The following is a 13326-nucleotide window of genomic DNA, read 5'->3' as shown; positions in this document are numbered from 1 at the left end:
GCTGCAACGTCCCCCAAGCGCCTCCCCAAGAGGAAGGCTAGGCCTCCTCCCTTCTCCAGACGGCCTCCCCCCTTCTCCAGACGGCCTCCTCCCTTCTCCAGACGGCCTCCTCCCTTCTCCAGACGGCCTCCTGCCTCCTCCCTTCTCCAGACGGCCTCCTGCCTCCTCCAGACGGCCTCCTCCCTTCTCCAGACGGCCTCCCCCCTTCTCCAGACGGCCTCCTCCCTTCTCCAGACGGCCTCCTGCCTCCTCCCTTCTCCAGACGGCCTCCTCCCTTCTCCAGACGGCCTCCTCCCTTCTCCAGACGGCCTCCTGCCTCCTCCCTTCTCCAGACAGCCTCCTCCCTTCTCCAGACGGCCTCCTGCCTCCTCCCTTCTCCAGACAGCCTCCTCCCTTCTCCAGACGGCCTCCTCCCTTCTCCAGACAGCCTCCTCCCTTCTCCAGACAGCCTCCTCCCTTCTCCAGACGGTCTCCTCCCTTCTCCAGACGGCCTCCTCCCTTCTCCAGACGGTCTCCTCCCTTCTCCAGACGGCCTCCTCCCTTCTCCAGACGGCCTCCTCCCTTCTCCAGACGGCCTCCTGCCTCCTCCCTTCTCCAGACAGCCTCCTCCCTTCTCCAGACGGCCTCCTCCCTTCTCCAGACGGCCTCCTGCCTCCTCCCTTCTCAAGACGGCCTCCTCCCTTCTCCAGACGGCCTCCTCCCTTCTCCAGACGGCCTCCTCCCTTCTCAAGACGGCCTCCTCCCTTCTCCAGACGGCCTCCTCCCTTCTCCAGACGGCCTCCTCCCTTCTCCAGACGGCCTCCTCCCTTCTCCAGACGGCCTCCTCCCTTCTCCATACGGCCTCCTCCCTTCTCCAGACGGCCTCCTCCCTTCTCCAGACGGCCTCCTCCCTTCTCCATACGGCCTCCTCCCTTCTCCAGACGGCCTCCTCCCTTCTCAAGACGGCCTCCTCCCTTCTCCAGACGGCCTCCTCCCTTCTCCAGACGGCCTCCTCCTCCCTTCTCCAGACGGCCTCCTCCCTTCTCCAGACGGCCTCCTCCCTTCTCCAGACGGCCTCCTCCCTTCTCAAGACGGCCTCCTCCCTTCTCCAGACGGTCTCCTCCCTTCTCCAGACGGTCTCCTCCCTTCTCCAGACGGCCTCTTCCCTTCTCCAGACGGCCTCCTCCCTTCTCCATACGGCCTCCTCCCTTCTCCAGACGGCCTCCTCCCTTCTCCAGACGGCCTCCTCCCTTCTCCATACGGCCTCCTCCCTTCTCCAGACGGCCTCCTCCCTTCTCCAGACGGCCTCCTCCTCCCTTCTCCAGACGGCCTCCTCCCTTCTCCAGACGGCCTCCTCCCTTCTCCAGACGGCCTCCTCCTCCCTTCTCCAGACGGTCTCCTCCCTTCTCCAGACGGTCTCCTCCCTTCTCCAGACTGCCTCTTCCCTTCTCCAGACGGTCTCCTCCCTTCTCCAGACGGCCTCCTCCCTTCTCCAGACGGCCTCCTCCCTTCTCCAGACGGCCTCCTCCCTTCTCCAGACGGTCTCCTCCCTTCTCCAGACGGCCTCCTCCCTTCTCCAGACGGTCTCCTCCCTTCTCCAGACGGCCTCCTCCCTTCTCCATACGGTCTCCTCCCTTCTCAAGACGGCCTCCTCCCTTCTCCAGACGGCCTCCTCCCTTCTCCAGACGGCCTCCTCCCTTCTCCAGACGGTCTCCTCCCTTCTCCAGACGGCCTCCTCCCTTCTCCATACGGTCTCCTCCCTTCTCAAGACGGCCTCCTGCCTCCTCCCTTCTCCAGACGGCCTCCTCCCTTCTCCAGACGGTCTCCTCCCTTCTCCAGACGGCCTCCTCCCTTCTCCAGACGGCCTCCTCCCTTCTCCAGACGGCCTCCTCCCTTCTCCAGACGGTTTCCTCCCTTCTCCAGACGGCCTCCTCCCTTTTCCAGACGGCCTCCTCCCTTCTCCAGACGGTCTCCTCCCTTCTCCAGACGGCCTCCAACTCCCATCTCCGCTCGGCCCGATCCTCTCCTCCTCGTTTCCTCTTGCCTGGGTGACAATAAGATAATAATTAGCAATAAGGAAAACACAGGACAGGTGCAGGTCACACGAGGGTAGAAGAATAACATGTATACACAGAACAACAGTAAGGATGAACTAAAGGAAGTTCTGGCCCTGGATGTTTACAATGATTGTGAAAGTGAATTACATTACGTCCAGCCTGTTGATAATGAATATAAATATATGTATATGATAGGATGTCACACACAACTGTACTAGCTGCTTACTAGCTAAGACTTTACTTGTAACAGAGCATTTCCACACAGTGGTATAGCTTATTTTAATTACTGACGATAGATGATCCGAGGTTTAAAAACAAAAAACACAATTCCAGTCGTTTTGCCATTTCTATTTCTTACCTAGAACCACACGCTGCGGGGTCGAGCTGGCACTCGGCGTTGGGGTCTGTGGTCGAGTTGGGGTCCGTTCTGGATTCGATGACGATGTTGTGGACGGAACACTGCCATCACCTGGTGTTCGGGAATGTTCCTCCTCACTAGTCCCAATGTAATCATCTAGAACAGCAACATGACTTGTTCATTCCACAAACTACTGCAGCACAATACTAAATAGCAACAACAACTATAAGAAAAGCTGAACGTAAACAATGGCACATATGGTGTTAGCAAACAATAGCTCTAGCTAAGGCTATCTGCCTAGGCTATCTGCCTTAGCTAGCTACGTAGCTCTTCGGGGCTCCATCAAAGCATGATGGGTTGTCGAACATTAATGTAAGGATAAAATAGACTTCTTTGTTAGAAGTGAGCGTACCTCGCAGGGACTCCGGTAAAGCCGTTGCAGAGTCCAGGCCTCCCTCCCTCCCAACGTTGGCCGTAAATCTGGTCCAACAAGTCGAACCACTTCCAGTGTTTCCTACCCGCACCACTCGTGTTGTTGTTGTCCTTTACTTGGGGATATTCACTCTTCAACTTTTTCAGCTTTTCCCTACACTGCAGGAAAGTCCTCGAAAGTCCGCGTTGGGACATCTGTGCAGAGACATCCTGGAACACTTTCACATTTCGAGTTGTTCCGTCGAGCTCCCGCTGGATTGGATCATCCCCAATGAGATGCAGGAACGTCGTCACCTCCTCGGTCGACCACGCTGTGCTTTTCTTCGACGTTGCCATTTTTGTAGCTCCTCCGTTTACAAAAACGCTGTGTATAAAAATGCTGCAAGCTTGCTTCTAGATATATATGCGACGCTAGGGATGATCTTGCGCGCGATCTTGTGACGATTCTCTCTGACCAATCAGCAGTCGAGAGTGTTGACGTCACTAGTTCAGCCCTGGCCCGATAGAACCACGATTTTATGGGACCGGAAAAAGAGGGAAAAAGTAGCCGCTAGCCGCTAGCCGCTAGCCGGTGCTGCGCTACATGGAAAGGCCACCAAAAACTGGCCTGGCCGCTTGAGGACGCTTAAACAGGGCGACCCGCTGCAGTGGAAATGCGCCATTAATGTGCCCAGAGGCGTCCCTCAAGGTTCGGTCTTGGGACCGACCCTTTTTACTATTTATATAAATGATGTGGGTCCAAGTATTGATGCCTCTGTACATCTATATGCAGATGATACTGTTGTGCTAGCACTGTTGCCCTTGCATTTGAACGTCTGTGGTCTGCTTTTGACACTTTTCAGTCACATCAGGTCCACCTCAGGTTGGTGTTGAAATCAGACAAAAGTCATTTTGTTTTCCAATAAGGAAAAGTGACCAGCTGTTCTTCCCTGCATCATGTCTGCACAGCATAACCCCATTGAAGCTGTCTACACCTACAGATACTTAGGCATCACGACAGATGAAAACATCTGCTTCAAACCACATATTGACAATCTCTTAAGGAAATTGAAATTAAAACTGGGATTATGTTTTAGAAATAAGGCCTGCTTCTCCGCACGAGCGAGGAAACGGCTTGTAGCTGCCACGGGGATGTTGTTTACATGAACGCATCAGCTCACTCCCTTCATCTGCTAGACGCTGTCTACCATGGGGCTCTGAGGTTCATAACCCACTGTAACCCCCTCACAACCCACTGCACGCTGTCTACCATGGGGCTCTGAGGGTCATAACCCACTGTAACCCCCTCACAACCCACTGCACGCTGTCTACCATGGGGCTCTGAGGTTCATAACCCACTGTAACCCCCTCACAACCCACTGCACGCTGTCTACCATGGGGCTCTGAGGGTCATAACCCACTGTAACCCCCTCACAACCCACTGCACGCTGTCTACCATGGGGCTCTGAGGTTCATAACCCACTGTAACCCCCTCACAACCCACTGCACGCTGTCTACCATGGGGCTCTGAGGGTCATAACCCACTGTAACCCCCTCACAACCCACTGCACGCTGTCTACCATGGGGCTCTGAGGTTCATAACCCACTGTAACCCCCTCACAACCCACTGCATGCTGTCTATCATGGGGCTCTGAGGCTCATAACCCACTGTAACCCCCTCACACCCCACTGTACACTGTCTACCATGGGGCTCTGAGGCTCATAACCCACTGTAACCCCCTCACACCCCACTGCACGCTCTCTACCATGGGGCTCTGAGGTTCATAACCCACTGTAACCCCCTCACACCCCACTGCACCCTGTCTACCATGGGGCTCTGAGGCTCATAACCCACTGTAACCCCCTCACACCCCACTGCACCCTGTCTACCATGGGGCTCTGAGGCTCATAACCCACTGTAACCCCCTCACACCCCACTGCACGCTCTCTACCATGGGGCTCTGAGGTTCATAACCCACTGTAACCCCCTCACACCCCACTGCACCCTGTCTACCATGGGGCTCTGAGGTTCATAACCCACTGTAACCCCCTCACACCCCACTGCACGCTCTCTACCATGGGGCTCTGAGGTTCATAACCCACTGTAACCCCCTCACACCCCACTGCACGCTCTCTACCATGGGGCTCTGAGGTTCATAACCCACTGTAACCCCCTCACACCCCACTGCACGCTCTCTACCATGGGGCTCTGAGGTTCATAACCCACTGTAACCCCCTCACACCCCACTGCACGCTCTCTACCATGGGGCTCTGAGGTTCATAACCCACTGTAACCCCCTCACACCCCACTGCACCCTGTCTACCATGGGGCTCTGAGGCTCATAACCCACTGTAACCCCCTCACACCCCACTGCACGCTCTCTACCATGGGGCTCTGAGGTTCATAACCCACTGTAACCCCCTCACACCCCACTGGACGCTCTCTACCATGGGGCTCTGAGGTTCATAACCCACTGTAACCCCCTCACACCCCACTGCACGCTCTCTACCATGGGGCTCTGAGGTTCATAACCCACTGTAACCCCCTCACACCCCACTGTACGCTCTCTACCATGGGGCTCTGAGGGTCATAACCCACTGTAACCCCCTCACACACCCCACTGCACGCTGTCTACCATGGGGCTCTGAGGTTCATAACCCACTGTAACCCCCTCACACCCCACTGCACGCTCTCTACCATGGGGCTCTGAGGGTCATAACCCACTGTAACCCCCTCACACCCCACTGCACGCTCTCTACCATGGGGCTCTGAGGTTCATAACCCACTGTAACCCCCTCACACCCCACTGCACCCTGTCTACCATGGGGCTCTGAGGCTCATAACCCACTGTAACCCCCTCACACCCCACTGCACGCTCTCTACCATGGGGCTCTGAGGTTCATAACCCACTGTAACCCCCTCACACCCCACTGGACGCTCTCTACCATGGGGCTCTGAGGTTCATAACCCACTGTAACCCCCTCACACCCCACTGCACGCTCTCTACCATGGGGCTCTGAGGTTCATAACCCACTGTAACCCCCTCACACCCCACTGTACGCTCTCTACCATGGGGCTCTGAGGGTCATAACCCACTGTAACCCCCTCACACACCCCACTGCACGCTGTCTACCATGGGGCTCTGAGGTTCATAACCCACTGTAACCCCCTCACACCCCACTGCACCCTGTCTACCATGGGGCTCTGAGGGTCATAACCCACTGTAACCCCCTCACACCCCACTGCACGATCTACCATGGGGCTCTGAGGTTCATAACCCACTGTAACCCCCTCACACCCCACTGCACGCTCTCTACCATGGGGCTCTGAGGTTCATAACCCACTGTAACCCCCTCACACCCCACTGCACGATCTACCATGGGGCTCTGAGGTTCATAACCCACTGTAACCCCCTCACACCCCACTGCACGCTCTCTACCATGGGGCTCTGAGGGTCATAACCCACTGTAACCCCCTCACACCCCACTGTACGCTCTCTACCATGGGGCTCTGAGGTTCATAACCCACTGTAACCCCCTCACACCCCACTGCACGCTCTCTACCATGGGGCTCTGAGGTTCATAACCCACTGTAACCCCCTCACACCCCACTGTACACTCTCTACCATGGGGCTCTGAGGTTCATAACCCACTGTAACCCCCTCACACCCCACTGCACGCTCTCTACCATGGGGCTCTGAGGGTCATAACCCACTGTAACCCCCTCACACCCCACTGCACGCTCTCTACCATGGGGCTCTGAGGTTCATAACCCACTGTAACCCCCTCACACCCCACTGTACGCTCTCTACCATGGGGCTCTGAGGTTCATAACCCACTGTAACCCCCTCACACCCCACTGCACGCTCTCTACCATGGGGCTCTGAGGTTCATAACCCACTGTAACCCCCTCACACCCCACTGCACGCTGTCTACCATGGGGCTCTGAGGGTCATAACCCACTGTAACCCCCTCACACCCCACTGCACGCTCTCTACCATGGGGCTCTGAGGGTCACAACCCACTGTAACCCCCTCACACCCTACTGCACGCTCTACCATGGGGCTCTGAGGGTCATAACCCACTGTAACCCCCTCACACCCCACTGCACGCTCTACCATGGGGCTCTGAGGGTCATAACCCACTGTAACCCCCTCACACCCCACTGCACGCTCTCTACCATGGGGCTCTGAGGGTCATAACCCACTGTAACCCCCTCACACCCCACTGTACGCTCTCTACCATGGGGCTCTGAGGCTCATAACCCACTGTAACCCCCTCACACCCCACTGCACGCTCTCTACCATGGGGCTCTGAGGCTCATAACCCACTGTAACCCCCTCACACCCCACTGCACGCTGTCTACCATGGGGCTCTGAGGGTCATAACCCACTGTAACCCCCTCACACCCCACTGTACACTCTCTACCATGGGGCTCTGAGGTTCATAACCCACTGTAACCCCCTCACACCCCACTGCACGCTGTCTACCATGGGGCTCTGAGGGTCATAACCCACTGTAACCCCCTCACACCCCACTGTACACTCTCTACCATGGGGCTCTGAGGTTCATAACCCACTGTAACCCCCTCACACACCACTGCACGCTCTCTACCATGGGGCTCTGAGGGTCATAACCCACTGTAACCCCCTCACACCCCACTGCACGCTCTCTACCATGGGGCTCTGAGGTTCATAACCCACTGTAACCCCCTCACACCCCACTGCACGCTGTCTACCATGGGGCTCTGAGGCTCATAACCCACTGTAACCCCCTCACACCCCACTGCACGCTGTCTACCATGGGGCTCTGAGGCTCATAACCCACTGTAACCCCCTCACACCCCACTGCACGCTCTCTACCATGGGGCTCTGAGGTTCATAACCCACTGTAACCCCCTCACACCCCACTGCACGCTCTCTACCATGGGGCTCTGAGGTTCATAACCCACTGTAACCCCCTCACACCCCACTGCACGCTCTCTACCATGGGGCTCTGAGGTTCATAACCCACTGTAACCCCCTCACACCCCACTGCACGCTCTCTACCATGGGGCTCTGAGGTTCATAACCCACTGTAACCCCCTCACACCCCACTGCACGCTCTCTACCATGGGGCTCTGAGGGTCATAACCCACTGTAACCCCCTCACACCCCACTGCACGCTCTCTACCATGGGGCTCTGAGGGTCATAACCCACTGTAACCCCCTCACACCCCACTGCACGCTCTCTACCATGGGGCTCTGAGGGTCATAACCCACTGTAACCCCCTCACACCCCACTGTACGCTCTCTACCATGGGGCTCTGAGGGTCATAACCCACTGTAACCCCCTCACACACCCCACTGCACGCTCTCTACCATGGGGCTCTGAGGGTCATAACCCACTGTAACCCCCTCACACCCCACTGTACGCTCTCTACCATGGGGCTCTGAGGGTCATAACCCACTGTAACCCCCTCACACACCCCACTGCACGCTCTCTACCATGGGGCTCTGAGGTTCATAACCCACTGTAACCCCCTCACACCCCACTGCACGCTCTCTACCATGGGGCTCTGAGGGTCATAACCCACTGTAACCCCCTCACACACCCCACTGTACGCTCTCTACCATGGGGCTCTGAGGGTCATAACCCACTGTAACCCCCTCACACACCCCACTGTACGCTCTCTACCATGGGGCTCTGAGGTTCATAACCCACTGTAACCCCCTCACACCCCACTGTACGCTCTCTACCATGGGGCTCTGAGGGTCATAACCCACTGTAACCCCCTCACACCCCACTGTACGCTCTCTACCATGGGGCTCTGAGGGTCATAACCCACTGTAACCCCCTCACACACCCCACTGTACGCTCTCTACCATGGGGCTCTGAGGGTCATAACCCACTGTAACCCCCTCACACACCCCACTGTACGCTCTCTACCATGGGGCTCTGAGGGTCATAACCCACTGTAACCCCCTCACACACCCCACTGTACGCTCTCTACCATGGGGCTCTGAGGGTCATAACCCACTGTAACCCCCTCACACACCCCACTGCACGCTCTCTACCATGGGGCTCTGAGGGTCATAACCCACTGTAACCCCCTCACACACCCCACTGCACCCTGTCTACCATGGGGCTCTGAGGTTCATAACCCACTGTAACCCCCTCACACCCCACTGTACACCCTGTCTACCATGGGGCTCTGAGGGTCATAACCCACTGTAACCCCCTCACACCCCACTGCACCCTGTCTACCATGGGGCTCTGAGGTTCATAACCCACTGTAACCCCCTCACACCCCACTGCACGCTCTCTACCATGGGGCTCTGAGGGTCATAACCCACTGTAACCCCCTCACACCCCACTGCACGCTCTCTACCATGGGGCTCTGAGGGTCATAACCCACTGTAACCCCCTCACACCCCACTGCACGCTCTCTACCATGGGGCTCTGAGGGTCATAACCCACTGTAACCCCCTAACACCCCACTGTACGCTCTCTACCATGGGGCTCTGAGGGTCATAACCCACTGTAACCCCCTCACACACCCCACTGCACGCTCTCTACCATGGGGCTCTGAGGGTCATAACCCACTGTAACCCCCTCACACACCCCACTGCACGCTCTCTACCATGGGGCTCTGAGGGTCATAACCCACTGTAACCCCCTCACACACCCCACTGCACGCTCTCTACCATGGGGCTCTGAGGCTCATAACCCACTGTAACCCCCTAACACCCCACTGTACGCTCTCTACCATGGGGCTCTGAGGTTCATAACCCACTGTAACCCCCTCACACCCCACTGTACACTCTCTACCATGGGGCTCTGAGGCTCATAACCCACTGTAACCCCCTAACACCCCACTGTACGCTCTCTACCATGGGGCTCTGAGGTTCATAACCCACTGTAACCCCCTCACACCCCACTGCACACTGTCTACCATGGGGCTCTGAGGTTCATAACCCACTGTAACCCCCTCACACCCCACTGCACCCTGTCTACCATGGGGCTCTGAGGTTCATAACCCACTGTAACCCCCTCACACCCCACTGCACCCTGTCTACCATGGGGCTCTGAGGTTCATAACCCACTGTAACCCCCTCACACCCCACTGCACCCTGTCTACCATGGGGCTCTGAGGGTCATAACCCACTGTAACCCCCTCACACCCCACTGCACGCTGTCTACCATGGGGCTCTGAGGTTCATAACCCACTGTAACCCCCTCACACACCCCACTGTACACTCTCTACCATGGGGCTCTGAGGGTCATAACCCACTGTAACCCCCTCACACCCCACTGCACCCTGTCTACCATGGGGCTCTGAGGTTCATAACCCACTGTAACCCCCTCACACACCCCACTGCACGCTCTCTACCATGGGGCTCTGAGGTTCATAACCCACTGTAACCCCCTCACACCCCACTGCACGCTCTCTACCATGGGGCTCTGAGGTTCATAACCCACTGTAACCCCCTCACAACCCACTGCACGCTCTCTACCATGGGGCTCTGAGGGTCATAACCCACTGTAACCCCCTCACACCCCACTGTACGCTCTCTACCATGGGGCTCTGAGGGTCACACCCCACTGTACGCTCTCTACCATGGGGCTCTGAGGTTCATAACCCACTGTACACTCTCTACCATGGGGCTCTGAGGGTCACACCCCACTGTACGCTCTCTACCATGGGGCTCTGAGGGTCATAACCCACTGTAACCCCCTCACACACCCCACTGCACGCTCTCTACCATGGGGCTCTGAGGGTCATAACCCACTGTAACCCCCTCACACCCCACTGTACGCTCTCTACCATGGGGCTCTGAGGGTCACACCCCACTGTACGCTCTCTACCATGGGGCTCTGAGGTTCATAACCCACTGCACGCTCTCTACCATGGGGCTCTGAGGGTCACACCCCACTGTACGCTCTCTACCATGGGGCTCTGAGGTTCATAACCCACTGCACGCTCTCTACCATGGGGCTCTGAGGGTCATAACCCACTGCACGCTCTCTACCATGGGGCTCTGAGGTTCATAACCCACTGCACGCTGTACTCTTTAGTCAGCTGGACATCATTATCAATGCGCAGATCACTGCACTGGTACAAACTCATCTATACTGCTATGCTTGGACTGCTCCTCTACATATCCACTTACATATCACACAAACAGTACAGCTATAGACTGCAATCTCAAAATGACATCACTCTGTCCGTCCCCTCAGTACGCACGGTGCTTGGGAAAAAAGCCATATCATACTCTGACCTCTCGACCTGGAACACACCTCAGCAGGAACTTAAGCTGACCACTTTGATACCCATCACAGATTTTAAACTCATTTTGAAAAAGCTGGAGAAATCCTCAGTGGGTGTTTGCCCCTGCTACATCTGACTGCATCTTTCAATGACTACTTTTTTTACCATGTTGTGTTTTAGTGTTGCCACTGACAGGTCTCTCTTGAAAATGAGACCTTGTGTTTCAATGAGATTGTACACCTGTATAAATAAAGGCTAAATAAAAAATAAATCCCATCCGATAGCTGCAATAATACAAAACAACAGGAGAAGGTGTGCTTCTAATGGCCAATCACAGGGAACGGATGGTTATTAAAGAAAGATCAGACAAACAGAATCACACTGAGCCTGTTAGTGTTGCCTGACTTTATATAAGTGTTTTTTATAAGTGTGTGGTCGGGCTCTAGTCACTTTGCTCAGCGCTACTGCTTGCTTCAACTTGTATTGGGGAGGCATGTGGCGCAGTGGATAGAGCCTTGGTGTTGGGATCAGGGGGGTCACGGGTTCAAACCCCACTGCAGTCAGCATGTCGTTGTGTCCCTGAGACACTTGACCCCAAATTGCTCCTGTGGGGATTGCCCACAGTATTGACTATGTAAGTCGCTTTGGATAAAAGTGTCTATCAAGTGACATGTGATGTGATGTATTCACCATGAACTGTTCTTGCTCAGGTGAATCTCGACCTCCTCCAATGTAAGCGTGACGTATTTGGTTCTTAGATCTTGCCGGTTGTGTCTAGAGTGCGCCATCTAGTGGGATCAACTGAAATGCCGGGTATTGCAGGAAAAATGCTAAATGAATGCGGTCTTTACTCTAATTTGGACAATTTTGTTCCAATATTCGACGGGCCGGATTAAAATGGCCCGCGGGCCTTAGTTTGCCCATGCCTGCTCTACAAGCTGTCTTAAGAAACCTCGTGTATAATACATGTATTTGCCGGCATAATGACCGTGATAATGAAATATCCAACATAAGGTTTAGTACTACACGTTACCAATCAGCTGTGGAGACATTGGTCTAGGACACTGATTTAAATGATTCTTAAACTATGAATTGTTTTTATGCTGTGTATGTAATTTATTATATGTAATGCCTTGTCTTTTATCTGGACCCTGAGTTTGTAATAAAGTTTTCATCCATTCATTTTATCTGTTTCTGCATTTACAGCTTTTATTTTGAAACTTCCGGTTCGCATGTTAGCTTGACAGTGCGCATCACACCCCTTCAGAATAAGAGCCTCCCGTCTGTCACACTGCGGATTGTTGTGTTTCGTTCAGGCTCCGGTACCGGCTCACCTGGTGCTGCCTTCAGGGTCCAGAGGAACCGGTTCTGGTTCTGTTTACCGGAATATCACCGCCGGCTCACGGAGGCTTTACAGCCGGGATTCGCTCTCTAAAGCCGGTCAGTTTGTGTCTGTTTCCCCCCTGGAGGATGCTATCCGTGTGTAGCTACAGGATGCTAACCTTCTCCTCTCAGATGCACCGAGGCGCTGCAGAGAAACGCTCATTTTAACCCAAAACTGGTTTATTTCGCTGTATTTGTGCACTATTAGCGTGCACTGTGGATCTGTCTGACTACAGGTTCCGGGTCTTGATAGTTCGGCTCTCATCAGAGACTCCTCGAGGATCCGGATCTGAGCTCCTGGGTCCAGAAACTGAGAAACTGCATCAGAAAAGCTCATTTCTTAACAGACAACATTTTCACCTTTTTGGATCTTTTTGACTCTAATAGCCGTGATTTGATCATTCCGATCCTGCTGCAGGAGGGGACCCTGAGAGGACCGGAAACAGACACCCAGACCCAGACTACCTTCACAAAACTTAAACTTAAACCTGGTTCCTTCAGTTCTTCCTCTCCCTGTCTCAGCCTGGACTCTGGGTCCTGGTCTACAGTCGGTCTCTGTGGGTAATTCATTGATCCAGACCCTGATCATCAGACCCTGATCCAGACCCTGATCAGAACCATCAGACCCTGATCATCAGACCCTGATCCAGACCCTGATCAGAACCATCAGACCCTGATCATCAGACCCTGATCCAGACCCTGATCAGAACCATCAGACCCTGATCCAGACCCTGATCATCAGACCCTGATCCAGACCCTCAGACCCTGATCAGAACCATCAGACCCTGATCATCAGACCCTGATCCAGAGCCTGATCAGAACCATCAGACCCTGATCATCAGACCCTGATCAGAAGACCCTGATCAGAACCATCAGACCCTGATCCA

The 13326-nt window shown here is 55.1% G+C and overlaps 1 protein-coding gene across 1 annotated transcript in view; it reads left to right on the top strand.

The window, feature by feature from the left end:
* The first annotated feature begins 10148 nt into the window (after positions 1–10148).
* LOC307034582 (uncharacterized protein) overlaps positions 10149–13326 on the top strand; it is a 39628-nt gene continuing 36450 nt past the window's right edge. The window contains exons 1-2 of the mRNA XM_079673414.1: positions 10149–10253; positions 10832–13326. The exon at positions 10832–13326 is cut by the window's right edge and continues 111 nt beyond it. The gene's annotated coding sequence lies outside the window, so the exon portion shown is untranslated. The remainder of the gene's footprint in view (positions 10254–10831) is intronic.

Source organism: Notothenia rossii (assembly GCF_949606895.1).
Source record: "Notothenia rossii genome assembly, chromosome: 3".
NCBI lineage: Eukaryota > Metazoa > Chordata > Actinopteri > Perciformes > Nototheniidae > Notothenia > Notothenia rossii.
Note: the sequence above shows the minus strand (reverse complement) of the source record. Positions and strands in the feature narration are given on the sequence as shown.